Consider the following 18,228-nt stretch of genomic DNA (forward strand, 5'->3'; position numbering starts at 1 on the left):
CTCGTAGAAGGCAGTAAATATGTTTTGACATGAAACTTTTCAACGTTTGGCGCTACTTGAGACTAAAACCAAACCTCTTTGTGTGGTGAGCTTCAGCGTGCTAAAAGAAAGAAAGAGCACTAGCCACAAAGCAAGTGACGTCGTGCATAAATAATTACAGACGTAGTGACATTAGGTGGCTTAGATTAACGAGGTGCGCACAACTCGTTTCATAGTCCCTGTGTCGCTTTGAGAACTCTCTCAACCAGGGGATAAATGGCGATAGTGTTTCGAAAGCTTCTGGGCAGAGGCACAATAGACATTTGTCCGCGTACACGTAAAAGGAAACGAGAACAACAACAAAAACGGTATAAACACAAATGAACTGTTCGCAGTACTGTGCACATATAATTCCCATGCAGTCCATGCGCAGCAGTAGTATGCTTCTTCTTCGTACCGTTGCGCACCGTGCTGTGTGCGCATAAAGTAACGAACGTCACGTGCCTGAGTTACGATAAACGAGATCCTCTGTCTCTTCGGAAGTGATTCGCGGTTCTTTCAACCATATAAGCATATTTTTCACTTATTTCATTTCATTTATTATCACCTTGAACGCACGAAGGCATTACACAAGGAGGGGGGAGGCAATGCAAACATATGTCAATTTTCCCCTTACCAGCCGGTCCAAACGTTATACGACTGCGCTGCAATACACGCAATGTTCGTCGAAAGGCAATTAATGGAATCCAACAGCTAAACGATCCGAACCTTCCAGCGCCATACACGATGGGCCGTTCAGTAGGAAGAGCACGTTGCGAAAGTTACATCACACTGCGTGTACCGGATCGAGTAGACGAAATGTTCCGAGAACACATAAAGGGGAAATCTTGACGCGCGCCGTACGCACGCACGACCTTCAGACTGCAGACTCGGTACGCGGCACGTGAGCGATGAACTGCGAATGCGCTTTTCCGCCTGTTTCGTCACAGTCGACTGGAAAGAACATCGAGAACATCGCCTCTTTTGCGGATTGTCGGTGACGTCCGTCAGTCGGCCGTTTAGTATAGGAAGAGTCGATGAATGCATTGAAGAATTAGGTGAGATATAAATTATTAAGGTATCAATATTTTAAAGTATTCGAGTCTTAACATTGCCTAGTCATCAATCTCATACGCACTTCTTATCTATCTATCTATCTATCTATCTATCTATCTATCTATCTATCTATCTATCTATCTATCTATCTATCTATCTATCTATCTATCTATCTATCTATCTATCTATCTATCTATCTATCTATCTATCTATCTATCTATCTATCTATCTATCTATCTATCTATCTATCTATCTATCTATCTATCTATCTATCTATCTATCTATCTATCTATCTATCTATCTATCTATCTATCTATCTATCTATCTATCTATCTATCTATCTATCTATCTATCTATCTATCTATCTATCTATCTATCTATCTATCTATCTATCTATCTATCTATCTATCTATCTATCTATCTATCTATCTATCTATCTATCTATCTATCTATCGCAGAAGGCTGTCTACGGTTAGGTTCTCCGCAAAATTCAGGTATCAGAATATAACGGAAGATACGTCACTATCCGACATGACAGCGCGCAATCAGCACGACCTGCACAAAGGCTAGCCAGCTCTGACCTTTGCAACCCGCCGTGGTTGCTCAGTGGCTATGGTGTTGGGCTGCTGAGCACGAGGTCGCGGGATCGAATCCCGGCCACGGCGGCCGCATTTCGATGGGGGCGAAATGCGAAAACACCCGTGTGCTTAGATTTAGGTGCACGTTAAAGAACCCCAGGTGGTCAAAATTTCCGGAGTCCTCCACTACGGCGTGCCTCATAATCAGAAAGTGGTTTTGGCACGTAAAACCCCAAATATTATTATTATCTGACCTTTGCACCCTCTCCCAGAAGTGAATGCCTGTTGTAGGCTTTCGATACCTGCTCTCACCTCAGCAGCAATGTTCGCGCTTTGTCTCGGCGTTCTTCTTGAGATTGGTTCTCCATGTCGAGGTCTAAGCGCGCGAAAATTATTTGCATTTCGTAAAGTCATATTAAAGTATACCGGTAGTGAGGTAACCGAGCGCGAATTTAAGAATGAAGTATTAGCAGTTCGTATACTCCGCTCATAATTAAGCAAACCCTTACATCCAAATAAATGCAAATAACGTATTTCAACTATACTTCACGAGGGTAAAAACTGTCTTAATGCTGAACTTTACTGACCCTTATAAGAACGTAAAATTAAAAATCTTATTGAATTCTGTGGTTTAACGTGGCAACATTACGATATAATTGTGAGGCACGCCGTAGTGCGAAACTCCGAAATAATTTAGACCACCCGGACTTCTTTAAAGTTCACCCAATGCGCGTTATATGGACGTTTTTATATGTTGCACGCATCGAAATTCGGCGGCCGCTGCCAAAGGAAAATTAGAATTGCGGAAACTAGGTATTAAAGGGGACGGCTTCCTCCCCCTCCCTTTCTTTCTCTTCGTTTAAGAGTACATCCCCGTATTCGCCATTTGTCAAGTCGTGGTTAGACAGGGCCTCCGACTTACAGAGGGGGGTAGGAAGCACGTGGAGTAGAGGGGGGGGGGAAGAGTGTTGTTGATTAGGGCGAGTAATCATTGACAATGATTTATTGTATCCGATCAGAATGAGGCACTGTTAGTCAGCGTCGTTCGACGCTGGACTTGAGGACAATTGCGCGACGCAGCACGTGGGCTATATATATATTTTTCTTTTTCGATTCTCGAGAGCAAACGCTCCTCGCCGAGCAAGGTCAGACCAAAGAGATGTTCATCGCGAGCACAAGAAGGATTGCGGAGACCGGCCGGGAAGCGAATGCGTGCGCGCCATGGTCTTTCTCGTTCGGAGACACAAGTATATGAAACATTAAGAGCCGCCCCCAACCAAGTACACGGGAGACGCTCGGCTGCCTGTGGACGATGATGAGTACTTGGTGCTCCGGTGACCGCGAAAGAAACAAAAGACGGGAAAGACAAAAAGAAAAGAAAGAAAGAATAAAATATAGCTCGAGCCGTGACTCCTCGCCTGAGTGCGCACCTCGAGAAGCAACCGGCACACGAGGAAGTGAAATCCGCTCGTGCGGTGGAGGACGCTATACGTAGAACTTCGCCTCCTGTTCCTTGCTTCTCTCTTTATTTCTGTACATCTTTCTTCGTTTCTGTTATTTATTTGGTACTTGTTTCACGCGTGTGCTAGCTGTACGTGCTTTATACGGCGAGACGTGCAAGGAGATGAGACGCTCCCGGTACGCATAACGTTCACGAGTGTATAGTGCTCGCTATTCAATATTTAAGAAAAAAAGAAAAGGGAGGGGGGGGGGACTCTCTAATATGCAAACGCAAAGAGTGGCACGTCCAACGATGTACGGTGGGCAGGTGTCCAGAGGTTTTCGTCACCGACGCGCTATTGAGTGAAAAACCCCGCAGATCATGGTTTAGTTCCTTGTCCGGCGCGAACGCACGCATGTGCAACAGCGATCATAAATGTTGGCGTGTCCCCTCTAACTAACAACGCCCTCGCTTTTCCTATCGCGTTGCAGCGAGGTGGCGCATTAAGAAGAAAAGTTTTGTGGGATGGTTGCCAGCCTACGAAGGAACGAAAAAGAGCAATAGGCATTGCGTGATAAAATCTTATAAAAACGATCTATGCGTGTATGATTCGCCTAAACAACACGGTGTAGGTTTGAGTGAGTCAACCAGAAAACAGAACCGAAGGAAGGGCTATACCTCCTCCATTGCTTTGTCTCAGATTGACTACGTACGCGCGATGCGGACTGAATGGAGGCGTTTTGGATGGATTAGTAGCGTACAATAGGAAAGCCCCCCCCCCCCCCCCCTTTCTTTGGAACATGCAGCTCGTTGCGGTAACTGACTGACGGACAGGAGCACCCGCAGCATTCGCTCCACTTCACGCATTTTGTGAGACGGAGTATATAGGTGCCGGTGGCCTTCTGTACCGAGGAAAAAAAAAAACTGCAGTCCCTGAATGCGCATGTATGGGGCACTAGTAACACCGCATGGTGCGGCGTAGGGCAAGTTCGTTCTCATAATGATGCACGGCAATGAACAAACCTCGAAATGCGGTTCCACGTGGGAAAACTAAAGGTTAACAAAAGGGCCAAAAATATCTGGCTGGTAGTAGTAAAACAGTGTCATTTAGGGCAGTGGTTAGCGGGCCCTGTAGCTAGTGCTGTCTTTCTTAAAGTGAATGGCTCTTGTTCTTTTTTCCTCTTTCGCTCGTTTTCGGGGTTGGTCGGTAGTCGGGACTCGGCAAAGAACGCTTTTCTTTGTTCGTTCGTTCGCCCGCTCATTCATTCGTTCTCTCAGGCTGTTTCCTTACATTGGCAGTCATCGTTTGTACACAATTTCTTTTATGTAGGTTTCGTTTGCGCTTTCTGCCGGGAAACAATAAGGCACTAGGTACAGGAAGCCCTGGAACGGCTATTAGAGCACACCTATGTTTCCTGTTCATAATCACGCTTATTTCGCACACTGAAAAGGCCGTCGAATCTTGTGCCTAGACTCTGTAGGCTCGTGTCTACACAAGGTACGGTTCCCGCCTTGCGGCAAAACAAAATACATTGAACATTTCCCCACAACAGCAGCTACAGTGTAGTAAACTACAAGCTTTCATTTTTAAATGGAAATTTATTTTACCGAGTCTATGTGCAAGTGCATGCTTCCTATGACAGGTTCGACACCCACTGTTCTAACCTATACGGATATTTCCGCAAGATGTCGCACGGAAGAGACCGCAGAATAGAATAGAACGGACAGACGCCGACAAAAGTGGTATACTCCCCGCAACGGGAGCCGAAGCAGCGGGATGGATGGATGGGTGTTATGAGCGTCCCCTTTGGAACGGGGCGGTGGGTTGCGCCACCAAGCTCTTGCTATTATACTGTCTAATGTCCTACCTAGGTTAAACAATGAAAAAAAAAACACTATGAACTACCACGCCCAAATTTTCTGATCCCCTATTGCGAACTGTGCTCTTGTACGTCTCCGTCTTTTGTCATTTCCCTACTTTTCTTCCACCAATCTTCCAATTGTCTATTACGGACATGTTTGCTTTACCACTGCTCCCGCTGAACCCAAGGGCTTCAAGGAGGCCAGTGGTGCCTAAATCGACCGCTGGGTAGACGTCTTCACATTCTAATAAAACATGCTCCGTCGTTTCCCTAGCTTTACCGCAGCAAGCACATGCTTCTTCTTCCTTCTTATATCTCGCTTTATAGGTGCGTGTTCTAAGGTATCCCGATATCGCTTCGAAAAGTAATGAGCTTCGCTTTGAGTTATCATAAATGGTTTCTTTCCTGATTTCGTTTTTTCCTCTTAAGTAGTTACTCATGGCAGGTTTCTTTTTCATTGCCGCCACCCATGAGATTATTTCAGCCTCTATGACTTTCCGCTTGACCTTCTTTGTTGCTGTGTTGCCCACCATACAGGCCGCATACTTGCTGGTAAGCTTCCTAGTTCTTTTCCTCCACTGTGATTCAATGTGCGGCACACTGCACCGCGACGCCATGCATCTACAGGCGGCATCTGGGATCGAGACAGCCAATGGCCAATGCCTGCAAATAATAAAGGGCACCCATTGGCTGTCTCGGTCCCAGATGCCGCCTGTCGATGGCGTTGCGATGCAGTTTGCCGTTGCTGCGGCTCCCGCTGCGTGGAGTATACTACTTTTGTCAGCGCCTGTACAGGCGCAATACTATTTACATACATGTGCGGCCGTCCCGAAGCATTTGCTTTTACGTGCCTTCCCTCTCCGCTTCCCCCACCCGTCTTACAATAGTCGAATACTTAAACCAATATCTTATTTACGTGGTAATTGCATCACATCACGTCTGGGCATGTTTTAGATTTCTGGACGCATGCCAATGAACCCTCCCCCTTTTCTTGTGTACAGAAACGTGCGCCTTTCACTCAACGTGACAAAACTGGCTAAGACTGCTTAATGAATGGTAACGATAGAGAACTTGACATAGGCAACCGATGAAAAGCAAAAGCTGTCCGCCAGCTTCCTGCCTCTAGGTTATCGTGCCAAAGACTGGCCTCTTTGCATGGGCGCTAGTTCATCCTTCCTCCCGCCGTTGCAAAAACAATTTCTCTAACTCACTCGTGCGTACGTTTTTTCGCTGTTAGATTAGTTTCGCTGCTTGCCATTTCCGATGTTGTGGCCTTTTAAGAGCTTCACTCCTGCAATGACCCCGCTTTCGCTCTAAGGTGCTTAAGAAGAAGATGCTGCTAGGCTATCTTGGTGCATGCAATAAATCACTAGACCTCAACACAAGAACACACAATCACAAAGAAAGATACGCACACGTGGGACAGGCGTTGCTTATCTCTATTCTTGCGACAGCCATGTTTTTACGATCGTCAAGTAATTCATTTGGCACGCAAACTAACCGTGGTCAAGGTTTGCGGCACATGGCTGTATTTCATGCAAGCAAAAACAAGCTCTCGCGGCACTTCACAGCGTTGCTGTCGACACTAACGCCATTCACGGTCTCCGAGTAATAATCTCGGGCCATATCAGTTTAATGTTTGACTTTGTGAACGTCCATCTTAACTTGCACGAGCATATTTTTAAGCGACACTGTCAACTACCCTTGGTAGTTTCCGCGGTCGAGAGAGCGTGGGTGTAGGCTGAGCATATAAAAGCCGCCTCTGTCGTATATGACCGAAGCGCCTTCGCAAAGTCAAGAGGAATCATAACGGCGGGCAGGCAAGTATTCGTTGTGCTGTAAAACACGGCGAAGAACACGAGAACAGTTACGCGCGTGTCACGGCGAAGCCAAATGACACAACACTTCTACGATGGCAGAAGAACGTGAACGTCTCCTAGCGCGTATAGTTGGAAGTGAAACGCGCCTCCTTGCTCAGCATTTAGTTTAAACGTTTCAACGAATCTTCATTTAACGCATTTTCCTAACGAGTGCGTGGGATCTGTTATAATGTTTCCTTGTGTACTGACATTGGCTGGCGTGTACTGCTGCATGTGACAGTAACACGCGATCCGTATAAGGTTAGACTTTTACATGCTACAGATGTATCCCGCGCTCAGATTACGTCTATGAGCTGTGGGGCCGTTTTTAACGAGACATTGCAGTCATTACAGTCATTGATACTGCAATTTCAGGTTAAAGGCATACCTGTAAACTTGCGAACTTCGAAATTCGTACAATTCCCGCGGATTTTCTTTTTTTTTTTTTTCACGTTTGCCATCAGCTACACATCTAGTCGTGTACATATTTATTAAGAATTATTTACCTTTCGACGATACACACTTCGCACATTGTTCTCATTGATCACAGTGACACGACCGCTGAAAACTGTTTTTATTGCACGGCCAGGACAGTTACTTTCTTCAGCGACTTTGCTGTTACGGATTTTGCCGCTTCAGGAACTGCCCGAAGCAAGTGCACCTCTGTGAGGGTCCTTTCAGCATCAGCAAGTTTTCAAGGTCGTGGTCGGAGAAAGATAGACTAAACTATGCTCTATCATTGTTTGCAGCGCTGAATGGCTGCTCACATTCAGTAGACATTCAAAAGCATACAGGCGGGCATGATTGTGATCCTGCGCTGCCACAAGAGGGAGCCGTATAGTATATAGCTTCGACCTCCGCAACTACTTTTCTGCGTAAAGTATTTTGAGACACTGTGCGGGCCCCATCTTTCATTGCCTTTAATGCTTTTTCGCGAACAGAATTAATTTTTCGTAAAATTTGACGCAACATTCGTGAAATCGTGGAACGAGCCCAAATTGACAAAGTTTACTAAAAATTTGAGAGTTAGCAAGCGTGGGTTAGAAGGTTGCAGCGCTTGTCCCGTCCTTTATCTGTTCTCTTTGTTATAGTTAGTGCACTGCGAAACAATGCATAGTTTCCTACTCGCCATATTTTCTGTTCTACAGTCTCAATGGGTCGACCTACTATCCGCCGCGGAAGTCCAGTGGCTGCGGCGTCGCGCTACTGAGCTCGAGGTCACGGGTTCGATCTCGAGCGCAGCGACTGCATTTCGACAGAGGCGAAATGCAAAAAAATAATAATAATGAACGCTTGTGCAGGCTACTCAGATTTAGGTGCACGGTCAAAATTTATCCGGAGTCCCCCACAACACGTGCCTCGTAATCAGTTCGTCGTTCTGGTAGGCAAATTTAATTATTTTAATTAATTGATGTAATCTTGAGTTTACCGGTTACTCTTTTATTCCTTTGTTATATTTTGACAGCAGCGAACAGGTGCGGGTACCATGGCCTGCTGCAATTTCTCAACGAATCGTACAATAAAACAAACAGCAGCCTGCCTCGATCGAGACACGCTGCCGTTCGTTCCGACGACACGAGCAAGGTTAAACGTAATATGATAGATTGTGTGAAGAACTCCGTTCATCGAAATGGTATATCGTCCTGCTCATGACGCAGCAAGCAGCGTCGGACACTGCACTTGCTCAGGGGCATGGGCCGCCTCTTGGTCAGGAGGAGGAGGAAAGGAAAGGAGGAGGTAGGAATGTTAACCATGCAGGAATGCGTTTGGTTGGCTACCCTACACTGGGGGACGGGAAATAGGAAATCGATAGATGAAATGGAGAGAGGGTGGTAGGGAGGAAACCTCTTGGGTAGATAAAGAGAGATAAGAGAGATGAGAAAGTTTTCTTCGGCAAATTTTCGTTTCACTATATAGCCTGAGAGGAACCTAGGTAACATACTAATGTCACAGTCAACCATTTCAACGTCAGTATATTGAATATTCGTATTTTCTTTTTTTTCTTTTTTTTCTTTTTAGAACGACAGAAGGCTAAGAAAGCTGATGTTTTCATTGTATGAAGAAGCAAGCGTAGACGACACGCACGCAAGAGTCCGTGTGTCCGTTCGTATGTCCGCGTTTTGTGCACCTGCCTTTTTACACCATGCTCTTTTCTTCCTCTAATTATTATTTTATGCAGATATCTATTTTCTCAATAAGCGAAATGCATGGAGTAACTGGAAGTATGCTGCTTCTAACCTCTCCTGTAAGGCCACAGTTACCCTTAGCTGCGTGTACCTTATCTGCAGTGGTTAGAATGAATACTAACGTTTATATCAGAAACGGCTAAGCTAAAATAACCTAATGCTTACCAGGTGCAGAATATTCAATGGACAAAAGATAAATACATTTTGTTCTTCATCGACGCCTATTAAACGCGTGCAGATGTTTTTTCTGGCGTAACGCACTCTTTTTGTTCATGTCGCATTTTACGGCAGACACAAAACATACCTACCCGATAAAGAACACATTATGGTTGGAGGGTTCTTCCGTGTTTCATTTCAGTCATGCAATACTGCTGTCGTGGGAAACTATTAACACCCTCGCATCATTTCACCTGCCAAACGCAAGAGCCTTGCACTAACAGTTTCTTTTTGTCCTTCAGCAACATTCTGCATTTGCATTTTATTCGCGTGGTTTCCTTGTGCCATAATTCTTAACAACGCGTTCATACTTTTTCCATGTGCAAATACGCGTACGTTCTGAGTACAGCCGTCAGGATCGCGCTTCCCAATGGGGAGGATGATCAATATGAAATGTTGTTCACACCTTCTGATAACAACAATTAGCCTTTATCTAAAGGCTTGAAAATAAATGACCCACTTAGTAGCAATTGCTGAATTGTCACTAACTCCTCTGTGCATAGCGTCTATATATATATATATATAGTTACGATAATGCTTCCACGTACTATCTTATAATGGGCGAATCATTATCTCAGAATCATACACTACGTTTCTTCATTTGGAGCTAAGTTAGCTTGATATATTAGCTTGTGGATGTTGCAACATCATAATGGCAATGACAATTCGGACAAAGCAACCAGAAAATCCAGACAAGGAGATAAGAAACGAGCATAGCGCTAACTTACAGCCAGTTCTCATTGCTTGTTGCAGGCACGCGTGATTTGGCATTCGAAATAACGTAGGTCAAACATTAACCAAATTGGGATACGGTGCAAAGGAAACGAATGCCAGTAAGTAGCTCTGACACCTACTAGTATGATGAATTGCGAATCCCCCTTCGTGAGATATTATGCGTTCGCAACTTTCGCAAGCATATTGCAATTTGTGGTTGTACTGTGCCTCGCCGATTGCTGTAACTTAACATTATTCGTGGATTGCTGTTAGCTAACATTCTTCATACTGAGACGTGCAAGCACTCCTAAAGCAGCGTTTAACCAAGTAACTGCTATGCCGATTTTCTTGCCGACGCCTTGTATGTTCTCGCAGGAAGCCGTCGGTGCACCGACCTGCTGGAACGGTATAATGAAGACGACGAAGACACGTCGGATAAAATACAGGGTAGCGAGCGTCTACATCACTTGGTCGTGCTTGTTTTTCTTTTTCGGAGGCCACGCTGAATCGCTATGTAATAGTTAGCCTTAATGCCTTGAAATTTTATTTGGAGTCGAATACACAAGTGCGATATCACCCTAATTTCCCATAGACGAGCAGTACGGATGGATGGATGGATGGATGGATGGATGGATGGATGTGGATGGATGGATGGATGGATGGATGGATGGATGGATGGATGGATGGATGGATGGATGGATGGATGGACGGACGGACGGACGGACGGACGGACGGAATTTAGCAGAAAGCGAAATGTAACGTGTTTTCTTTATCGTTTATAACCTCGCCAGTAGTGCACTAAGTGTTGCTTACATGAAGCTAAGCGAGTCTGTTCTCAAACAGCCACGTGCTTCGGGCCCCTTTCAATGAGAGCACAGCTGCCGCTTGTGTGTGTGTGTGTGTGTGTGTGTGTGTGTGTGTGTGTGTGTGTGTGTGTGTGTGTGTGTGTGTGTGTGTGTGTGTGTGTGTGTGTGTGTGTGTGCGTGTGTTTAGTGAGCTTTACGTTAAGATAATTCTCGCGCTTTCGGTGACTAATGTCTGCCTGCATGTCGGACCATGTCTCTAATCGTTTTCCCGCCGACTTGTACCACTAGATAGTCCATGCGCTAATGAGCACATTATTGGACTGCTGCGCTGATGGGACAGAGGTCCAAACCAACCGCCGGACCAACTTGACTCACTGAGTATGTGGCAATGTGTACAAACGGGCCGCTTCTCTACGAACCTCTTTCACGCAAACATGGGTGACTGTAGATGCGGCATTGGGTAGGTACCGCTTTTCAATTATATAGACTCTTTTATGTCTACTTGGAGCACTGGTTATGTGCCACTCGGCCTGTGCTGGACTTCAATGAACCACTTTGATGCCAACTTGGGTCACTGGGTGTGTAACAGCAGGTACGTGCCGCTCTTCAATGAGCGTCTTTGACGCCAACTTGGTTTGCATATGTGTCTGGGAATTTGCCTCTCTACAATGACAAAGAAAAAGATTCTTAAAATTTATCCGATGTCGGAGGGAATCAAGCGCACGTCAGAAGGGTTCCTCAAGGACAGCAACCCGACGCTTTAGCAGACCGTGCCACAAATGCACTGCGTATGTGCCGCTCTTCAATTATCATCTCGCCAGCTTGCGTCACTGAGCATGTGCTACTGGGTGTGCGACAAGCGAGGGAACAATTCTTAGCGTTCGCACGCGCCAGCGTGCTACGCTTCTGGTCTCGGAGCCAATACGTGGACTTCTCGGCAGTGCCATTAGATGGCGCAGTGTGTCAGAAAGAAGCGTGATTGTGGAGCCCGGTTGCCCCATGACGCGTTTGTCAGCGTCCGAACGCATCGGTGCAGCATGCATTTCAGAGATCATGCGCAGGCTTCGAGCAGGCGCCACTAGATGGCGCCGAGTGTTCTTAGGGAAGCGTAGATGTGGAGTTTTGTTGCAGTACACGCCTCACACATACAGGCTGTAACTCGTTTCGACGGTATCAATGAATTGTGTCGCTATAGTGATTAAATGCTTAACGCATTACCGTCGATAGTCACCTGTGAGATGGGCTCTGCCAATGTTTTTTTAGTTATTTATATTCATGTTCCCTCCTGCGAACAATGTCATCACTGGCAACTCTTTTTGAAGTAGCAAGCCTTACACGCAGCAGAGCTGACATCTTCAGCTTTTTAAAAATCTTATTCAGTGCACGAAGAGGCCTCTCGTTATCCCTGCTTTTGAACATAATGCTTGTAAAGGAAGAGTGGAGGCATAAAGGGACAAGTTACCAATCTGCCTAAGGCCTCATGTAGAAATTGCTAGAGCCTCAATTGCCTCCATCGCACGCTACAGTCTCAATCGCCTCCTTGTCCATGCACATAAATCGTAATTTAAATAGGCAACAACCTTTTGCGTTACAGCCCAGAACAAGGTGGCAGAGCTACGTAACAGTTATGAAGAAACCGCGCTCAAACCATCAAAGCAAAACTGCGCAACATTATGTGGGCGGCCGCCGCCGACAGTGGCATACAGGATCGTCGTATAATCATCGTTACTCTGACCAAACCAGTCAGTGAACCACCACTGGCGCCGTATGTGTTCATTGCACGTTAATTTGCTGCACGGCGCCGAATCGTTACGGCGACTACCTGGCTCAATGTTGCTTGAGGGTGCTTGAACGCTGAAGTCGTAATAATCTTGGGTAATAGCAAGAATGCACGGAACAATTTTCGAGTGAGCTTCTGACGCGCGTTGTGTCTACATTGTGCGCGATGCACGTCATCTATGGGTGCCATTATCTGCCTCGGTGGCTGAGTGGTTACGGCGTTCAGCTCCTGAGCACGATATATAGCTGGTTCGATTCCTGTTCGTGAAATGCATGGTGCAAATGAAGGCGGGATTTAAGCAACGCTCGTGTGTGAGGCCTGGTGGAACTTATAGTAGCTAACTTAATCCAGATTCCTTCGCTGCATCATTTCTCGTAACCCCGGCATTGTACGGGGATGCTGAAAGCCGTCAGCGGTGACAGTACCAGAAAACGAAATTTCGAAACGATGCGAAGAGAATTGCCCACTTCTCTTTTGTGGACTTTAGTGTTCTTCCCCAACGCTTCGTATATGGCTTTTCCTTCTCGGCATGGCCACTCACCTAATAAAGACCGGCGCCATGTAAATTCCTCTTTCTATAGACAGAACCTGTAATATTTGTGCGAGTGCGTGACTATGGTTTCACTAAACAAATTGTGTTGCGTTTAAGGTATTGCTAGCAAAACATTTAGCGAAGATAATCCTTCCGAAGGTATCACCGACTCACGGATGTGGATGAGGCTCAAATTTGAACGCGGATCATATGCTGTTGGAGCAATTTGGCGGCCAGATACCGAGGATAACTTCAGAGGACGATATACGGACGCGTCAACATCACGCTGAAGTGCTCCTAAGAGAGCTGGGCCGAGCCAAGATGGTTCACTACAATACACTACACTACACTACACGGATGTGGATGAGGCTCAAATTTGAACGCGGATCATATGCTGTTGGAGCAATTTGGCGGCCAGATACCGAGGATAACTTCAGAGGACGATATACGGACGCGTCAACATCACGCTGAAGTGCTCCTAAGAGAGCTGGGCCGAGCCAAGATGGTTCACTACAATACACTACACTACACTACACGGATGTGGATGAGGCTCAAATTTGAACGCGGATCATATGCTGTTGGAGCAATTTGGCGGCCAGATACCGAGGATAACTTCAGAGGATGATATACGGACGCGTCAACATCACGCTGAAGTGCTCCTAAGAATGCTGGGCCGAGCCAAGATGGTTCACTACACTACACTACACTACACTACACTACAGGTCGCTGACCTATAGATTGATATTATCAGGATTCATGCGTAAGTTCCCTTGATAATTATTGTTCTGAGACACAGTGGGTCACAAAAAATATCAAGAGCATTTATATAGTAGCGGCGAAATTACCTGACTTGATGAACACTGTGTGTAAAGGGTTGCGGGCTGTTCATCACTTCTTCAAAGCAAATTTTGATGCGCTGATAAAAAAAAGTTCCCCGCACCAGTGGGTAAAGGGTAATTTATGAGCCATGAGCCAATAACTTCGCGAGGAAGATAGTCAAAATCTTTCTTGAAATTCTACAAACAGCGCTCCAGAAACAAGAAAACAAGGCATGCACACACACACACACACACACACACACACACACACACACACACACACACACACACACACACACACACACACACACACACACACACACACACACACACACACACACACACACACAAATATATATATATATATATATATATATATATACAGCGGGGGGTAAGATGCAAGATTATTTGTCTCACAACTCGGCTTCAAGCTGGGAACCACAGTCTACTACTTTCATATATGGGTTAGATAGAGCCTGTACACTACACATTCGAACTTGATTCTGCAGTTATACACAATACGTCAAATGCATGTCATACATGTCGTACATATCATACTTGAAATCATCATTATCGTCATCATCAGCAGCAGCAGCAAGCAATCAAACAAGCAAAACAAGCAAAGCAAAGCAGCAAAGCAAAGCAAGCAAAGCAAGCAAAGCAAGCAAAGCATGCAAGCAAAGCAAAGCAAAGCAAGCAAGCAAGCAAGCAAGCAAGCAAGCAAGCAAAGCAAGCAAGCAAGCAAGCAAAGCAAGCAAGCAAAGCAGCAAGCAGCAGCAGCAAAGCATATTTTATGTCCACTGCAGGACGAAGGCCTCTCCCTGAGATCTCTAATTACCCATGTCCTAGCGCCTGCGAATTTCCTAATTTAATCGCGCCACCTAGCCTTCTGCGGTCTTTTAATGTCAATTAGAATATCGGTTATATACCCGTTTGCTCTCTGATCCAAACCGCTCTCTTTCTGTCTCTTAACGTTATGCCTATTATTCTTCGTTCCATCGTTCTTTGTGCGGTCCTTAACTTGTTCTCAAGCTACCTTTATAATCTCGAATTTTCTGCCCCATATGTGAGCACCGGTAAAATGCACTGATGGTACACCTTCTATTTCAATGATAATGGTAAGCTTCCAGTCAGGAGCTGTCAATGCCTGCCGTGTGCGTTCTAAGCCATTATTATTCTTATGTGAATTTCCTTTTCATGATCAGGGTTCCCAGTGACTAATTGACTATAGGTAAACGTACTGCTTCACAGACTCTAGAGGCTGACTGGCGATCCTGAACTCTTGTTCCCTTGCCCGGCTATTCATGATTATCTTTATCATCTGCACATTAACCTTCAACCCTACTCTTACTCTATCTGAATTAAGGTCCTCAATTATTTGTTGTAACACGATTCCAGTGTTGCTGAACAGGAGAATGTTATCTGCAAACCGAAGGTTGCTGAGATATTCACCATTGATTCTTACTCCTAAGCCTTCCCGGTTTAATAGCTTGAATACTTCTTCCAAGCACGCAGTGAATAGCATTGGAGAAATTCTGTCTCCTTCTCTGACCCCTTTCTTTATAGGTATCTTCCTGCTTTTCTTGCGTAGAATTAAGGTAGCTGTGCAATCTCTGTAGATATTTTCCAAGATATTTAGGTAAGCGGCCTGTATTCCTTTATTACGTAATGCCTCTATGACTGCGGGTATCGCTACTGAATCAAATGCCTTTTCGTAATCTATGAAAGCCATGCAGAGAGGTTGATTGTACTCTGCATATTTCTGGATTAACTAATTGATTACATCGATGGGATCCATTGTACAGTATCCCTTCCTGAAGCCAACCTGTTTTCTTGGTTGACTGAAGTGTTGCCTTCATTCTATTGGAAATTATCTTCCTGAATATTTTATACAATACTGAAAGTAAGCTAATGGGCATATAATTTTGCAATTCTTTTTGTGTATGAGGATAATGTTTGCAGCCTTCCAGTTTTCTGGGACCCTTGAAGTCCATATACACTTCGGATAGAGAGCCGCCAGTTTTTCAAGCATTATGTCTCCTCCATCTTTGATTAAATCGCCTGTTATTCCGTCTTCTGCTGCCGTTTTTCCCCGTTTCATGTCGTGCAAGGCCCTTCTAACCTCATCGCTATGTATAGAAGGAGTCTCTGCAAGCTGTTCACTACTGCTTCAAATAGAGGTGTCGTGGCTCCTCTGAGTACTGTGCAGGTTAGTATAGAATTCTTCCGCTGCTTTAACTATACCTTCGAGATTGCTGATGATATTACCTTGCTTATATTTCAGTGCATACATCTTGGTTTGTCCTATGCCAAGTTTCCTTCTCATTGATTTAATGCTGCTTCCATTCTTTATGGCTTCCTCAATCTTTCTCACTTTATAAATTCGAGCATCCCTTATTTTCTCCTTATTTGCCAGTTTTGAGAGTTCCGCGAATTTTATGTTATCTCTTGAGTTGGACACTTTCATTCTTTGTCGTTTCTTTATTAGGTCCTTTGTCACTTGGGATAGCTTGCCTACTTGTTGGCTTGATGCCTTACCTCCAACTTCAGTTGCTACCTCTGAAGCCAGCCTAGTTACGGTTTCATTCATTACGTCTGTGTCATCTTCATCTCTCTGTTCTAAGGCTGCATATTTGTTTGAAAGCGCTAGCCTAAATTTGTCTACTTTTCACCTTACTGCATCTAGGTTGGCCGGCTTCTTCTTGACCAATTTTACTCTTTCTCTCTTCGAATTGAGCTGAATCCTAGCCTTCACTAACCTATGATCGCTGCACTTTGCCCTACCTAACATTTCTACATCCTGCGCTATGCTTGGATCGCCAAAATGTATTATATCTATTTCATTTCTTGTTTCACCATTATGGTGTTTCCAAGTCCATTTTCTGTTGCTACGCTTCCGGAAGAAGGTGTTCATTATTCGTATCTTATTCCTTTCCCCGAATTCTACCAGGATCTTTCCTCTAGCGTTCCTAGAATCGACGCCGTAGTTGCCGATTGCTTGTTCACCAGCCTGTGTTTCCCCCACTTTTGCATTGAAGTCGCCCATTACTATAGCATACTGAGTTTGCACTTTTCTAATCGCTAATTCAACATCTTCATAAAACAGATCTACTTCATCATCATCATCATGAATGGATGTTGGAGCGTAGGCTTGTACTACCTCTAATCTATAGCTCTTATTAGGTTTGATTACGACTACTGCTACCCTCTCATTAGTGCTGTAGAATTCGTCAATGTTGCCCGCTATGTCCTTATGGATTAGGAATCCTACCCCGCAATGCTGCTCATCTGGGAGACCTCTATAGCGCTGTATAAGCCTCATCAGTTCTTCTAATCTCAATAAGGCCAATGATATCCCAAACAAAGCCTAATAGTTCCTCAAAAAGTCCTGCCAAGCTAGCCTCACTCGACAGATTTCGGGTGTTAGAGGTTGCCAGGGTTAGTTTCCAGTGGCGGCCTGTCCATGTCCAGATATTCTTAGCACCTTCTGCTGCGTTGCTGGTCTGACTGCTGCCTCGGTCAGGTGCTCCGCAGCTGGCTGCTGGGGACTGAGGGCCAATTGGTTGATCGAATGATTCATTTGGGAGATTGACGTAATACGTTGATGCAATATTTTGACGCTTGCGATAATTCTCCTGCAAGGAACATTTTCTTCAGCACGATTCAAGCATCAAAAGGCTGCATGCGATTTGAAACAGGCACGCCAAAGAGTTGTGGCTTTGTTCACAATTTGCTGTCTGTGTTACCCCTTGAAAAACGTTAGTAAGCGTACCCGCCGTGGTTGCTTAGTGGCTATGGTATTTGGCTGCTAAGCGCGAGGTCGCGGGATCGAATCCCGGCCACGGGGGCCGCATTTCGATGGGGGCGAAAAGACCCGTGTACTTAGATTTAGGTCCACGTTAAAGAACCCCAGGTGGTCGAAATTTCCGGAGTCCCCCGCTACGGCGTGCCTCATAATCAGAAAGTGGTTTTGGCACGTAAAACCTTCTAATTTAATTCTTTAAACGTGAGTAAACACGCCACTAGAAACTTCATTGTGGCTCATAACCAATGCATTTACGCAACGTAATATGACGTAATTTTAATTTCAGCCTCTCGCAATCCACCACATGACCTGAACGCACCGTCATGTGAGTACATCTTCATTTATTTGATGACATGGAAAATGCTGGCAACTTTCTTCACCAGTTTCTCCAGAACATTTGGTTGTCGTTAAAGAATATGCCGTAATGACGTGAAGAAATGAACGAATCCGAAGACACGCACAGATGCACATATACGCACAACGACGAGCACATATCGTCAGCGCGCATGAGTCGATGAGTAATGTATAGTGGACGCGATAAGACATTTAATACGATG

The 18,228-nt window shown here is 45.2% G+C and overlaps 2 protein-coding genes across 2 annotated transcripts in view; one reads left to right on the forward strand and one right to left on the reverse strand.

The window, feature by feature from the left end:
• LOC142582492 (sodium-coupled monocarboxylate transporter 1-like) overlaps nt 1-18,228 on the reverse strand; it is an 89,731-nt gene that overhangs the window by 58,363 nt on the left and 13,140 nt on the right. The window lies entirely within an intron of this gene.
• LOC142582494 (isatin hydrolase-like) overlaps nt 17,986-18,228 on the forward strand; it is a 69,108-nt gene continuing 68,865 nt past the window's right edge. Inside the window, exon 1 of the mRNA XM_075692282.1 lies at nt 17,986-17,996. The gene's annotated coding sequence lies outside the window, so the exon portion shown is untranslated. The remainder of the gene's footprint in view (nt 17,997-18,228) is intronic.

Source organism: Dermacentor variabilis, chromosome 5 (assembly GCF_050947875.1).
Source record: "Dermacentor variabilis isolate Ectoservices chromosome 5, ASM5094787v1, whole genome shotgun sequence".
Lineage (NCBI taxonomy): Eukaryota > Metazoa > Arthropoda > Arachnida > Ixodida > Ixodidae > Dermacentor > Dermacentor variabilis.